Below are 16,797 nucleotides of genomic sequence, written 5' to 3' on the forward strand. Positions count from 1 at the left end.
TTTCTACACTTTGACCACAAAAATTCCAAAATTTTCTCTTTGTTTTTCACTCATATATCCTTACCTCACCATATTCTACCCAACATTCCCTATTTTTCCACCAAAAATCAGATTTCCAGATAACCCCACCCCATAAATCCGAAAATCCAAAAATCCCTCTTAGTTTTCCATGCCAAGAATTAAACAGTCCGCACACCGTGCTCCCTCTTCTCAACCTGAAATTGAAGAGGAGGATGATTTTATGACCGAAAGTGAGGAAGAAAATCAGCCCGCGGAGGCTTCGGGATCTAGGAGTAAGAGGAGGAGACGGACTCCGGGTCAGATTGCAGCAGATAAGAGGAGGGTTTGGGAGGATAATTTTACGAGCAGAAAGTTCAAAAACGAGTGACAAGTGGATGCTACAGCTTTGCCCGATGATCACACGGGGCTTCGGTACATCATGAGAAAAGGTTTGAATTTTTGGACTGAGCAGTTAATTGGATATAATAAGAATGCCATTATTGAATTTTATAAGTTCATGATTATTCCTGAGGGTGATTGGGAAAGTGACCCGGCTGTTGGAATTTTTTCGAAAGTAGGGGGAATTGATATTGTTATTACTCCTAATGATATTGCTGCATATCTGAAAATTCAAAGGCCCCCTCCTGAATCTGTGAACTACCCTAGGAAGGATGAACTGATTGATTTACAGGTTGTGAATGAGACTTTGTATCATGACCCTGCTTTGGCTTCATTACCCCATGTGCCCGAAAATTTCAAAGCAAGCTTTAGATTCCTGAATAAAGTGATTCATTATAATCTTTATCCCCGAGGCTCAGAGAGTAGACCAACAAGGAAAAGTGGAGAAATTTTGTTTGCATTTACGGCTAATGATTTGATAGTAGATTGGGCTATGTTCATCTTTACTAAGCTGCGTGATTTTAGGGCCAATACTCTGATTACTGCCAATATGCCCTTCCCTTGTATGATTACTAATTTGTGTAAGGAGAAAGAAGTTAGGGGGGCAGCTTATGAGACATTGGAGGAACTCTCCCCGGGGCCTATAGATGATACATTTGATGTGAAGAGCTCATCTCAGATTCACACTGCTAAGGGTAAACAGGCGAGAAAGAGGGATTATTTGACTACGATGCCATCAAGGAAGGAGAAACAGGGGTCTTGGATCAAGAAACTGTTCTGTCAAGGGGTGTCAATAATTAACTCTCAAAGAAAGGAAAAGGCTGAAAGAAGAAAGATGATGAGGGAACAGGAAGCACAGAGGAGAGAGATAGCCTGGCAGACATCGGTTCTGGAGCAGCAGCATGGGGTGAAGTATGTCCCCGAGCCGGTTGATGAGGAGGAAGTGAGTGATGACTTTGCAGGGTACGAAAATGAGGAATTGGCTGATTGATGGGATGACTTGCTGATAGGATGAGGTGGTGACTTGTGGTGGTAATCCGATAGAGAGTCGGTGGTCGGGGTCTTGATTGGTTGACATGCCAACTATCCTATCCTTTTATTTTGTTGCATTTCCATTTCGTAGTATAACTTTGCACATTGTTAATTAGTAGTTAGTTTATTGGTTTGACCGGTTTGGCCTTGACTTGGTTCATTTCATATGTTGGCGGCGGTCACTCGGGTAGTTAACCAAGCTAGAAATAGACCGTCGTCCATTTTTGCTAACCCGTTCTTTGTAACCAAGGTCATTACAAGCTGAAAAAGACCTTAGTTGATCTTTTGTGCGCATGGATTCCATTTTGATTGATTGTCTGATAGTTGCATAACTAGTTAATGGCATGCTTTCCTTTCGTTATCCAACTTTCATCTGTTAGTTGCTAATTCTGTTGAATAAAGTGCTTCGTTGTTTAAGGCATGGTATTTCTTGTTCACTGTTGCCTGTTTGTCAAGCACTTGTTCGGCGGATATGGTTTAGTTTGAATTCACAAGTTTTGTGTCCCGTATCCTCCCATTGTTCGAGGACACAAACCTTTTTAGCTTGCTCTTGAACTTGCTTGATACTCAGCCTGTTTAGTTGGATGCTGAAAATGTGAGTTGTAGAAATGAAATAAAGAGCCGGATTGTTGAACTCTTGCTAGGTTACAGAATTAAGCATGTTCTAAGTTGTGAATTCGGAAGGATTGTATAGATGCTAGTTTTCTAATTTTCTACATTTCGTTCGCTAGGAACTAGCAAAATTTAAGTTGGGGGGTGTGATAAGCACCCGAGAACGTAATGTAGGGTGCGCTAGTGTTTAGTTTTAGTTTAATTTAAGTACTAATTAGTTATTGTTAACGATATTTGCTTGTAGAATGTTCTAGTTCTGTTTTGTAGGTGAATTGCCAAATAAAGAAATTTTAAGGCTAAGGCACATCACAAGCTCAGGCAAAGATATGACCCGACGGCTAGAATTGCTCAGGTAGAAGCAAAACAGCTCAGGCACAGCCAAGGCAAGAAGCAGGCAAGCCAAGACAAGGCGCGACCAAGGCAGCAGCAGGCCAGAGCGATGGAGCTATGGGGCTCGGCATTGATGGGAAGAATGGAAGTCCATCGATGCCGAAGCACTTAAGAGGATCAGTGCTAAGGCCTCGCCATCGATGTAAGGTGAAACATTCCATCGATGCCGAGCATGTTAGTGAAGCACTCTAAAGCCATTGCCATCGATGCCGAGGGCTTTATGGGCGATTTTTCAGAGCATCTTGGGAATATTCCAGGCGCGGATCTTCAAAATATAAAAGCTTATGTCATTTTTGTACAAATAAGTAGCATAGATTCAATAGTACATTTTCTAGATCTAGGATTAGATTGGCTTGCATTTTCAAATTGTTCTTGTTATTCTTCATTTTTTCAGCACTTATCTTTTAATTTTCTGTCTTAATTAGTTTAGTTTTTTTATTATTGTCTTTATTAAAGTTGTTGCTACTCTCCCGATCTATCATAATCTCTAATTTTCTTCTAGTCTTGTTATTTCATTATGTTAAGTAGATTTTTGCTTGCTCTTATCTCTCTAGATATGGGTGAGTAGTTTACCAAGGTTAGGTCATGAGGTAATTAGCACCTCATGGCTCAAGTAGAATTGCGTTTTTCACCATAAAGTTTAAACCTTTGGTTTCGATCATTGATGTGGGGTTCGGGTTTATTTGTCAAATCGCTAAGGTGTTAATCTCATTGATCATGTGTAGGTAGGAGAATCGCCTACTTACCACACATGATACTTGGAGCTCTGACGCACGAGGCATTTGCTAAATAAATTCTAGAGCTAACTTGGTGATCGAACCATTCTATTTTCTGATTCGGGAACCTTAATTGTGTATTTTGAATTGCGTATTTGGGTGAGAAATGCAGTTTTAACTTGAGTCGTGGGTGTTAGTAATTTGTAGACCTAACCTGTCTTTTATCTTAGTTTATTAGCTTTTCAATTTAGCCCCTTTTAATTTCCACTACGCACGTAAAACCAAGTTGGCTGTCTAAAAGCCGAAAGCCCTTGCTTGCATCTACAAATCCAGCAAAGCCGTATTAATTATTCCCTTGGGTACGATCCCGGATTTCCGGATTATCATGTTTCAACTGACGTATTAGGCCCTATGTTTGGGGCGTTATCTCTTATATCGGAGCGAACGAAGCACAGGACCTCAAGGATAGCCTGACAAGACCTCATGTATTAAGGGTAGACTAGCAGGACCTTGAGGGCAGCCTGATGGACCAAGAATTGTGTGGATAGTCTACTAATACCCCGTGATATTGAAGGTAGCAGAACGTTTAAAATATGTTCAACGGAATTTTGAGTTTGAAAAAGTTATGGATACTATGGTGCAGGTATGATTATGAAATGTGAGATTCAAAAGAAATTAAATTAAAGGCTTGCTAATGGATTTATTTATTTAATGCTTGTCGTTCTATTATGAAATTTTCATATGAATTGTGATAAAGCTGCTTAGCTGTAAAGTAAGGGGTTGGTAGGGTTAGGATTATTCTACTGAGTGAATTATCACTCACGGATACGTTTGTATCCTGGTAAATCGGTTGCTTCGGCGATCAATTTGCCAGAGTATGCAGGATTCAATGGTGGAGCAGTTTGACACAGGAAGAATACTAGGGGCGGAGACCGAGTATGCTTGGGATCTGTATCAAGACTAGCGTCGCTCTGAAGTTATTTCAATAAATTGCCAGATTTTATTAAGGTTAAATATTTTTTTTTTGAGTCAGTATCGTCCATGAGAAGTCGGCTCAATGCTTGTCAGAACAATGTTTACCTTTGAATAAAAGTTTTGTATTTTCAATTTGAGTTGAAATAAAGAAATCCCTATGTTGATACTTCCGTGTTTATTTGGTTGACTAAAGAAATCTTTTTCGAAAAATAATAATTTATGTTGCCGATATTCGTTTAAAATATCGGGGCGTTACAAATGGTATCAGAGCCTAGGTTCAACTCTCGGCCTTGGGTAGATGGGGTAGATCACTTCCAAGAATGTAAACTTGAGTTACTAATTGAAGTTGTTACCTATTTTAAGTCTAAACTATAAGTACAATTCAAGTTGTCTCCTGACCTAGATTTCGGGAGAGTACCGTGAGAAAACATAGGCTTTACTTGTTTGACTAGCAGCTAGGCTAATTGTAAATGGTATGTGTCCGGTCTATATGACGTTCCCTGTATTGATATGTGACTTGTTTGCTATTATTTATTTAATATTCCAAAAAAAAAAAAGGGAGAAAAATGGTGATATTTCATTATTATGAATGGTTAAAAATATGTATGCATAATAGTAATATTACTTATTCTTATAACTTCAAAATCTTTGTCTCGAAATTGATTTGTTAACATGATAATTAGAAACCCTTGAAACCCTAAACCTAACCTCGTGGGGGTAGTCGTTATAAGATTGGTACAAAAGGGTCAACAACGTCATTCTCTACCGTCATTTAGTCGACCTCAGCAGCAAGGACAATATGTGTAGCCTTGATGCCAATGACAACGTTGCCAACGTCAACAAGAATGCTTGCGCGAGTCCTTAGGTCATGCCATCGTTAACCCTCATACAATATACTCCTGAAATCAACAAAACCATTCAGGTACTACTAGCGATCGCCAACACGGCTTGTCGACACCCCTAACTCAAATTTATAAACTTTAGATGGAAGAGACGAGAAACTGTTCACACGAAAACAACAACCAGAATAACGGACCAAACGACGTACAAATTGGAGGCCCACAGCCGAACGGACAAATTGGAGTACAAGACCTGTTTCAACTCATGCAAACATTTATTACCGCCGCCACCACCAATCCTCAACATCAACAACAGGCCACATGTGTACCACGAGGCCCTTTGACTAGGAGTCAGGCGTTGAACGAATTTTGTAAACGTCGCCCACCGCACTTTCGAGGCAAACCGAACCCTGCTACTGCAGAATCCTGGTTGGAAGAAATCAAGAAGATCCATGAAGTTCTAGACATCCGCGGATATGACAATCGCATTGCGCTAGCCACCTACCAAATGCAAGGAGAAGCGCAACATTGGTGGAAGCTAATGAAGAGTACACATGCTACAGAGACAATGACTTGGGAGAGGTTTGAAGAAATCTTTCTCGACAAGTACTTTCCTGCCCCAATCAAACAGGCAATGGTTTAAGAGTTCATGAACCTTGAACAGGGTGAAATGACAGTCTCTCAGTATGCTACGCGATTCGAGGAGCTGTCTCGTCACGCCACAACTATCATACCAACAGACGATGACAAAGCGAGAAAGTTTGAATGGGGACTCAATGACACACGCCGAGCAGTAGTAGCGCAGACACTCCCCATCTATTCACAGGTGGTGCAATGTGCGCTTAAGATGGAAAGAGAAAGTTTAGATTTTAAGATAAGGCGTGAGCAGAAGAAAGCAATACCTGCAGCAGGGGGACCGATCCGCAACAACGATAAGGGGCTCGTCACACCTAAACCCTACACTCAAAACAACCAACTCCCACAACAAACCAACCAACATTGGAAGAGCTCAAATCAAGTCAAAGGCAAGAATCATGACCAGGGAGGCAGATGCTACCACTGCAATCAAGAAGGCCATTTCAAGTTTGCCTGTCCTCAACTGAATGAATTTGGAAGTTTCAGAAATTGGGGACAACAGGCACAAGCAAAATCAATCGATTTTGAAAATCAACAAGGAGGTCAGAATCAGTCACGAACTGGATGGAATCAGCAACTGCAACCACCTCTCCAAAATCAACATTTTGAGAAAAGAAATGGTTTGGCAAAGCCAAATCAATCATCTGGAGGCAGGATCTTCGCACTTCAAGGAGATTACGAAGAATATGATCCTATGGCGATCCGAGGTAATCTTATAATTGTTCAACGCATATATTTAAGCATTATACAATTTGGAGTATCGCACTCTTTTATGTCTGCTCATGTGTTAAATCACTGGGACTAGAAACAGAACCCTTAGGAACTATGAATGGAACCTCAGCATTAGGGGCAGGATCTCTGTAAGTCTTATATGACAAGTTTGCGTAATAGAAGTCCCCAATCTATGTTTGACCTGTGACCTTCAAGTCAAAGAAAGGGTCAATTGCAAATATTAACTTAGGAATGAACTGACTACTTGCTCACTATGCTGTCATAGAACGCTATCGAAAGATAGTGACAGCTTACTCTTCAGACATAACGTGTCCTAAATTTAAGGGGGATAGACGGATTCAACATCAATGGCGACTCGGTGTCCGACATGAAACTACAAGCTGTTAGGATAGCTACAAAGTCTCTTTCCAATCAATCAGAATGCAACTGATGTCAACTACTCGAGCGTAATGGAGCAAACGCCATAATTTCAAGGACGAAATTGATTTAAGGGGGATAGGTTGTAACGACCCGAATTTTTGCCCTATTTTTTTTTTATACAAATTTGAAATGTTAAAACTAATTCAATAATTAGTTAGATTTATTAATTAAATTACATTATTATGTGTATATTTGATATTACTAAAAAAAAAATCATATTCGAAACATATTATACTTTAGAGATATACATTCATCCATTATCCTTCGTATCTAAACGCAAATTAGAATTCTATTGAAATTATATCTCTCTTTCCTCCCGAATTCCACCACCTCTATACTTCTCCTCTATAAATACCTCTCTCCTCTCTCACAATACAACACTCCTAGTCCTCTGCAAAAACAAAAAAAAAACAAGAAAAGAGGGATCACACCCTTTCGATTTTCGTCCATATCACATCCCTCTATTCACGGTTTGTTTCCTCCTAGTTGCTGTCGTTTTTAGGCCTAAGTTTCTTCAAGAAAGTTGTAGAGGGCGTCGAGAGCTTCGATTTCGACCCAAGAATCGCCCAAACGGTCAAGAATTGATAGAGTTATCGCCATTCAAAATTAGGTAAAATTCTCGGATTTTGATTTCCAGGCAGATTTAGCGATCCTTCTAAACTTTCATTTTTCTACTACTTAGAGTGGTTTTCGGGCTTAGACTTCTTCATGAAAGTCGTAGAGCGTTTCAAGATCTTCGCGAGAGACACAAGAATCATCCAAAACGGCAGATGTTTGGTCAAGTTATTCCAGCCCTAAGTTGCTGCTAGAATATCAATCTTTCGCCACCAAACGAAAACCCACCGGACTCCACCGAATCGCCTTGTCCGGATTAAAAGTATTATAATCCTTCTCCTACTCTCTCCTAAGTATATTTAGTGTTTACGTATTGGTGTTTAACATATCAATGTAGGAAGAATTAATCCCGACAACGCACGAACAGAATTCGGGATCCTCTTTTTTTTTTTGCCGTGAACAGTAGTAATACGTAGTGGGTTTTGATTCCTTTTGGTAAAATCACACTTAAACCCTTCTAATTACATTAGTGTGTTATTGTGGCCCAACTAATAGATTAACTTTACTAAAATTCCATTCAACGTCCCCCTAGCGTTTTAAGAGTTATATTTCGGCCCATGATTCACTTTCTTTAGCTATAACCGGTGTAACAAAAAAGAAGAAGAAGTCATGATTAGTGTTGTTAAAATTACAAAATTGATAATTTACGTGTTTAAATAATTACTCTCACATTTTGATAACGTAAGGGCATCGGCCCAATCATAAAACGCTATGTGTTTTACTTATTTGCACAATATCAATTGTTATGTTGGCTTTCATGTAGAAACGTATCATGTTTATTGATTACGTTATTATGGATTCATGATTGTTGTATTTGTTGGATCGAACTTGGGTTCGCGTGGTGGATTTTAATGAGAAATTATGTAGACGTTGTTATGGTTAATGAAAAAGGAAAAATAGAGGAAAGTTGTGGGCTTAGCAGGACCTTAGGGGTAGCCTAGCAGGACCTCAGGTATTGAGGGTAGCCTGGCAGGACCTTGAGGGTAGCCTGAAAGACCCGGTGTAGCTAGGGTGGCCAAGCAGGACCTTAGGGGTAGCCTGACAGGACCTCAGGTATTGAGGATAGCCTAGCAGGACCTTGAGGGCAGCTTGATGGACTTAGAATTGTGAGGGTGGCCAAGCAGGACCTCAGGGGTAGCCTGACAGGACCTCGATCTTGAGGGCAGCCTGATGGACCAAGAATTGTGTGGATAGTCTACTAATACCCCGTGATATTGAAGGTAGCAGAACGTTTGAAATATGTTCAACGGAATTTTGAGTTTGAAAAAGTTATGGATACTATGATGCAGGTATGATTATGAAATGTGAGATTCAAAAGAAATTAAATTAAAGGCTTGCTAATGGATTTATTTATTTAATGCTTGTCGTTCTATTATGAAATTTTCATATGAATTGTGATAAAGCTGCTTAGCTGTAAAGTAAGGGGTTGGTAGGGTTAGGATTATTCTACTGAGTGAATTATCACTCACGGATACGTTTGTATCCTGGTAAATCGGTTGCTTCGGCGATCAATTTGCCAGAGTATGCAGGATTCAATGGTGGAGCAGTTTGACACAGGAAGAATACTAGGGGCGGAGACCGAGTATGCTTGGGATCTGTATCAAGACTAGCGTCGCTCTGAAGTTATTTCAATAAATTGCCAGATTTTATTAAGGTTAAATAAATTTTTTTTTTGAGTCAGTATCTTCCATGAGAAGTCGGCTCAATGCTTGTCAGACCAATGTTTACCTTTGAATAAAAGTTTTGTATTTTCAATTTGAGTTGAAATAAAGAAATCCCTATGTTGATACTTCCGTGTTTATTTGGCTGACTAAAGAAATCTTTTTCGAAAAATAATAATTTATGCTGTCGATATTCGTTTAAAATATCGGGGCGTTACAGAAAGAGCAAACACTTTACCATTGAACCACCAAATGTATTTGTATTATAATTGCACACATAAAATATATATACTTATCTTGAAAAGGGTGTCCCATTTTTGGCTTAAAATGTAGAGGCCCAAGACGGCAGCCTTTTAGGCCTTCCCATTGGGCCGGCCCTGCCTAGGTGATGCTTAGTCATTAAGTCTACATCCACCAAGTTGCTCCACTTCCTCCATCAATTCTACAAGTCACAAGCACACCACAACACCTTATGCTCTACACATTGACATTGCACAAGGCACCAACGGCCCGTTTGGATGGAGGATTTGATTTTGGGTGGATATAGAAGGAGGGTGAATTTAAAGGTGGATATATAATGAGGGTGGATGGACCCACCTCCTAAGAAGGGTAGATTAGTAATCCAGTGTTTGAGTGATTTTTTAAGGAGGAGGATTTGAAAGGTGAATATGATGGGATAAAATGTCAAATGACTTAATCGCCCCTAGTTATGTGGTAGACAAAAAAGCTTACATATAAATACACATATATTATTAATTGTGGGATAAAATGAGATAAATGTTTAAACCATAGTATTATTTCTATTAGGAAAAATACTGTTATTTTCGAAAAAAAATTCTTTTAAAAAAAGCAAAAATCAATTTTTTCCTTTTTTAACCCAGACCACCGGTCAACCACCATACTGATGGAATAATTTTTTCCTTTTCTTCGCCGCTCTGTCACCTCCATATCCAAAACCCAAGAACTTAATTCATCCAACCACCAACACCACCGCCACTGCCACCATCACCACCACCGATCATCACATCAATCCACACACAGAGAGCTTCATCGACTCCGATAGCTGGTACTTCTTTGCCTCGTGGGGCGGCATCCACTGGGAGAAATAGGTGCGCAACTCTGATCAGATCAAGCGGCCTCTCCGTTTTCGTCACTGGGACCTCCTCCTCTTTGAATGGAAGAGAGATTTCAAGGGCAAGACAGTCATTCACCTTCCCCATATCACCCCGCATATCCAACGATGGGGTACCCCCTGTCATTACAAATCCGGGAGGAGGGGGAGTAGTAGTCCTGCCGTCGCCCAAATCTGGGAGAATGGAGGAAGTTTTTTCCTCTCCCAAAGCCTGGAGATAGAGTGGGGCCTAATTCGGGATTGAGTTATGCGGGGTGCTAAGGAGGCTGCCAAACAGGCCGCGAATGCCTTATTTTATTTTATATATATTTTTCCCTATATTGTCTAATTACCCAACTCAAGTAAAATTACTATTTAAAAAAAATATGGGATGCTACATTTATATATTAGCACATTTTTATAATTATGCTAATTTATACAAAAATATTAAAAATTATATTTTAATTTCGAGTGGAAACATGCATTCGAGTGAGGGTACGTGCCCCCGTGTGACCCCTTTACCCCCGTGTGACCCCTTTGGGTCCGTCCCTGAATAATACAACTATGTTGACAATATGAAAAACGTTTTCTTTTTCTTTTTTTTTGGTTATAGGAAACTTGGGCCCATTTAATTGATTGTCACGTGAATCACGTTTCAACTTTCACCATCATATTTGGTTTTCCAGAGGGAAGTTCAACCTCATATTAAAATTTAAAAGGGATGACAAGTTCGGCCTCGTTTTTTTAAGGATTTTTTGACACAGTATTTTTTATTATTTTATCTTTATTTTTATTAAATTTGAATTAAATTTTTATATCACATTGTTTGTTGCAATGAGAGGAACAAGAAAAATATAGACTATAGTTGAAAAAATTTGTATAAGACGGAAAAAAACTCAAAAAAGACTTGACTTTTTAGACAGAATGTAATTTTCGCCAATACTTACAATTTCTCTCATCAAAAAACACGATATAGCATAAAAATTTGATCCAAATCTAAGTAAAAATTAAAAGACACTACAGCAAATTACACTATTCCAGACTAACGTTTTAGTTGCCCAATGTCCACTTTTTAGTCGCCAAAAGGTTTTCCCGACTAAATAATTTGGTCGGCAAATTAGTCGGGGAATGAGAGTCGGCAAATGTAATTGCCGGCTAAATAAGGTTTAGTCGGCTAATGTATGGTTTTAGCGGCTAAATGGGCAACTAAAAAACTTAGTCGTGGTTTTTATCTTAGTCAGTAAATTTAACTTTTGCAGACTAAATATTTAGTCGCCAATAATAATTGCATTGTGGCGTCAAATGTCATTACGAAAAAATTAGAGGTTTTCGCCAAAGTGGAAAAATTACATTTCTAGTTCTAAAGTGCATTTGCCTTACCTGATTCCTTTGCTACAATATGGCGCCTCCAGATCTCGAAATTGAGACCTCCTCTTTCATCTCACGCGCAACTAACCTCTCCACCACTATTGTACTCTATTTACTTTTCGGTAATAAAAATACTTATACTATTCAATTTCCTCTATTTTACCTTTATTTTTTAAATTTACTTTATTTTTTTCATTGATAAGTTTTTAAATTTACTTTTTTTTTTATCTTCTTTAAATATACTTTCTTAAAAATACAATAACATCGTTACAACAGTTTTTAATCTTTTTTTTAGGACTTACACACTAAAAGAGAATATTTCAATCACACATTCACAGACAGAACCTATTTCTCCAATGTGCAAATTAGAACAATATCACCCGAGCACCACTTTGAGGTCTTTTTGCCCAGTTAGAACCATCTTATCTTTTTTTTTATTATATGGTTTAAAAGATCATTCTTACCGAAATTATAATTGATTGTTTTTATTAGACAATTGATTGAGCGAAAATACTATTTATAGTTGATTGTTTTTTATTAGACAACAAAATTGTGCCAAAAACTTCTTTTAAAAGTTAGGCCAAAGGGGAGGAATGACAAGTGACAATCATATGTATTGCAGCATTGTGAGAAATGACAATCAAGTTTGAATCCAAAAAAGGCATTAATCACTTGGCTAGCTCATTGAGCATACGATCCTTTCTTCAAGGTTACAGTCTTAAAAAACCATGACTGTCTAATTTGATGATAGAAACAGTTTGTGTTTTAGAACTCATCAAGAACGTTGATCATGTCAAATATCATGTTAATCGGATATCAAAATGTTCATATGCATTTATACATATATAAAGAATCCATTGTTATTTATCAACATAACTTTATTCTGAAAGCATAGTATACAATAACCGCAGGGGCGGAGCTAGTTGCGGGTGAGGGGGGTGGGCATGGCACGGGCTAGTCCCAATTTCAAAAGAAGTTTTATTTTACTCTAATGGTCGATTAGGTACTTCCAGATATTCAAACAAATTGATTTTTCATACAACTAATGAAATGATAATAATTTAATAGATGAATGGTTCAGATTATAAAAAATATCTCAATGACTTTCACTGAAAGACCATAGGAGAGTTGAATCAAGCCTTTATCTTTATTTTAACAAAGTAAAGTCCAAGACAAAACCTTACTTTGTAACTTAAACCTTTCTCTTCATAATTTCGCTCCAAATAAACAACAATAGCATTGAACTCTCGTTAAAGTATCACTCCGAAACTTAAATTCTAGCTCTGCCATCTGCTAGTGGATATTCGATTACCATGATTCAAGCTTCGTGGGACTCACAAGATTGATGCCTCTTCCTCACTAAATGAGGCAAACTATGTGAGACCCACATTAATAAATTTAAAATTTAAATTAGTATAACAGTACTGAGACCCACTTAGCATATAATTTAAGCTTTGTGAGACTCGTAATTTATTAGTGTAGAATATTACATCGTGCATAATAATGTTGGATCCAAGTATAAATTGGTGGTCACTATAAAGAAACCGAAGGAAACAATCAAAAAGATTAATAATGTAGGAAATTGAATACACTGAATAATAAAACCGAATTTGTGGGATCCAACGTTAAAATATAGATGCAAAGTGACTCATGTTGAGATTAAATAGATTTAAGAGAGTGAAAAATTTTCAAAAAAATTGATAGTGAAAAAACTCAAGGACAAGGAGTAGTTTTTATAGGCAAAAGTGTAAAAGGATTAAAATAAATACTAATAATTACTAGTTTTTTATTTCAAACAATAACATCTTGTCTTGTTTCACTTTCACTTTTAAAAAAAATATGGTACTAACATTTTCTACTATTTCACTTTCGGTTAAAAAATAAAGGTAACATTTTGTTTCAGCAAAAAGTAAATGCAAACCCAACATTAAAAAAAAAAGAAAAAGAATACTCCTATGGTCTTTGAAGTTTATGGGAGGTAACAAACAAGCTTGTAGAGAGAGAGAATGAGGATTTGAAAATTGGGTTAAACTAGATTGGTGTTTGCTACCTCGGGTAGAACACCTAAAATCTATAAATAAATAAATAAATAAATAAAAGAAACTACAAATTTGGTGTTTGTTACTTCTTCTGGAAATGCTCTAACCCTTCTCGTGGAATTTTGTGTTCCATTGAAAGAGGACCCATCAAATCAAACCTTTAAACACTAGCTTTAGCTTCATAGGGTTCTTCTTAAGGTTGGTACCACAAAAAAAGAGTTTACTTTTGGCTGCGCACCAAGAGATTCTGCTACTGTATTTGACGCTTCTGCAAATGGAAGTCACCCAAGGTGCTCAATCTCATTGCGCAATTCCAATGGAGCATTGCCAAATATGGCTTTTGGTTTGGTCCCATGACTCCCATTCCCATTAGTGTTACTTTTAGAACAGAGAGAAGTAACAAGATTCACTTCAAGCAGGTTTCTTTGTCTTGAGAAGTTTTTGGGTGCAAATAGGGTATAGTCCATGTGGTATCCGAACGCACATCCGAGACATCCAAATGTGCTTTGGACGGCTAGGATTTTAAAAAGGAAAAGAGAGGAGAGAGAGTGGTTGGCTGAGAGGGAGAGATGATCTGCTCAGCTCATGGTGATGACAAGTGACAACAAGTCCTTGTTACTAAGAAATGGGCTGGCCAGCCAAGTCAAGCTCATTTGCCCAGCCCATTTCTGGGTCTTTCTCAGGTTCGCTTGCAACTTTTTATCAAATCTTATTTCACTCACTTATCTCAATATAATTGTGTTTTCGAAATTATTCTAGAGGTTCAACATAGGTTTTGGTATGGTTGTTATTCTTAACGGGCTCTAAAAAATGAATAGTTCCGATTATTAAAGTGACTCCGGAAAAAGCACACAAACACGATCTTGTCCATTCAACAGGAGATGATTTGTTTTCCATATTATAGGGCTTGGGCTCTAACTATTCCCTTGAAAAAAAGATCCATTGAATCGATTAGTAATTGACGAAAGCATTCAATTCTTGGTCTAAAATCTCTAGGAAAAAGTTTGAACCAAGACAAATGTTTCAATTAGGTTTCTCTGTATGTTGGATGTAGGTCTCACCCAATGTGTGTAATAATGTTCATCTACTTTCTTAGGGTTGTTTCACATAGTTTTTTTATTTGGGATTTTTGGGCTTTTGTCTTTATTCAAAAAAAAATCGCATTTGTTAGTTTTGTGTCAAATTTTTGTTGATTATTGGTTTATATCAATGCGAGTAATTGAAAAGGTAAAAAACTATGACTCTAACCCAAAAATAATATGGGAAACATCTAAGATAAATTCCAAAAAGTTGAGCTCCAGCTTTTTGCCCAGCTCTTTGGACTCTATCTTAGATACTCTTTTCATAAAATATTAGGGTAAAAGTCATAATTGTTTACTTTTTGATTATTCTCGTCGAGACAAACCAATAATTTACACATAAAAAAAAATTTGACTCAAAACTATCAAATGAGATTTTATTTTATTTTTTGAATAAAGACAAAAAACAAAACCCTAAAAACTAAGTGGAACAAGCCCTTAAGTAAGCAAAAAAAATTAATAAATTATCGATTAACGATTTGTCATCTGAAGTTTTGAACAAAGTGAGACTACGTACAACACTTAGAATTTTTGTGTGTATATGTTCAAACCAGGGCTGGACAAATAGCCTTCAGCCCAAACATGAACCCGGGCTTGATATTTACTCATGTTTAGCCCAGCCCGGTATCAAACAAATCAGCACTGGCAGTGTTTGGGCAAAGACAAATACTATACTACTCACAGAGTGTACCCAGCCCAGCCCAACCCATGCATGCGCACCCTCTACATGCGTGTTGGATTCGAGCTGTGTTAACGTGTCGTGTCTGTAACTTGCGTCCCTAGTACCGCACATGCACGCAGTGGATTCAAACGTGTTTGCTTTAAAACGGAATTGAGTTGGGGGCGTAGTGTCAAGAAAATCTATAACCTAAAATTGATGAACGCAAGTCTCATTATACGCGAGTAAAAAAGAGATTTGAGCTCATGTTTCCTTATTACCAAACGAAATGGGGCGAATCCTCACAATCTAGGCTCAATTTGGATGACCGGAATCTTCAGTAGGAATAGGAACGTAATTTTTATTGAATGTGAATAAGAATATGATTATTAGGAATTAATACTTGAAATAATTTTCATTTCAGTGTTTGGATTAATTTAGTAATCTTATGCAGAAATCAATTATTTTGAAAATTTATCAAAAGTCAATATTTCCTTCTTCTTCTTTTTTAATTAATTGAGCCAGGAATCTAAGATTCTCATGGGGTAAGAGAGGAATCAGATTTCCATTCAATCTGGTAATATGATTCCTGGTTGGATATATTATTTCTCAGAAAAGGGGAGACTTCAAAAAGGGAAAAGATTCTTTCGTTCCTGATAATTATTTACAACATAAGTGATATTAGCATACTCTGGATCGAAATTGTAAATCCTGATTTTTCGTTAATAAGATTAATAGGGTTAATTTAACTATTGGTGGAAAAAAATAGATAAAATTATTTAAACTATCCTATTATTTTGAAACTAACTACTCCCATTTATCTCTCTCCACTCCCTACAAATTCAGATATTCTCCCCATCGTTTGCATGTGAATGGGTAATGAACCGTTTGCATGTGAGAGTTCGAAACATCGTGAAAAAAGTCAACTTGCACGCTATTCTGTTTGATAAATTTCGGACATTTTGAGTTGGATTCAGGAAAAACTTATAACACGAAAGTTGTAGATCTCAAAAAATTAATCAGTTTCGATATAAAATTTATCTGAATCACAGTTTGGGAGAATTAGTTATGATTTTTGGAAGTTCAATCTCAGTGCTGTCTCGAGACAGATTAGCCACGCTGCTTTGGGCCCACTTTTACCCCGCGAGATGATGGATTTGGATTCTTAGTAAAACATGGAAGTTGTAGATAATTTAATTCTAAGGGACTTTCATACATAAATTGTCTCAAACAGAGGTTGGGAGAATTTAATAGGAGTACAATTATTCGAAGTTGACTAAACTGTGCAGATTTGGGACAGATTATGTTTTTACTTCAAACCCGTTTTTGACCCCGATTAAGGTGATAACTAGACTTTGCATAAAACAGAAATTTTGTTTCAAATTTGATTATCTATATCCCTGTCGAATTTCGTGATTTTATAGAGTTAATCTGCTATTTTTAGCGGGCTAAAATTGATAAGTCACTTTTAGCTTCCGTGAGAATTGATCACTTATTATTGTTTCCTACTTGATA

The sequence above is a fragment of the Rhododendron vialii genome, chromosome 10a (assembly GCF_030253575.1).
Source record: "Rhododendron vialii isolate Sample 1 chromosome 10a, ASM3025357v1".
NCBI lineage: Eukaryota > Viridiplantae > Streptophyta > Magnoliopsida > Ericales > Ericaceae > Rhododendron > Rhododendron vialii.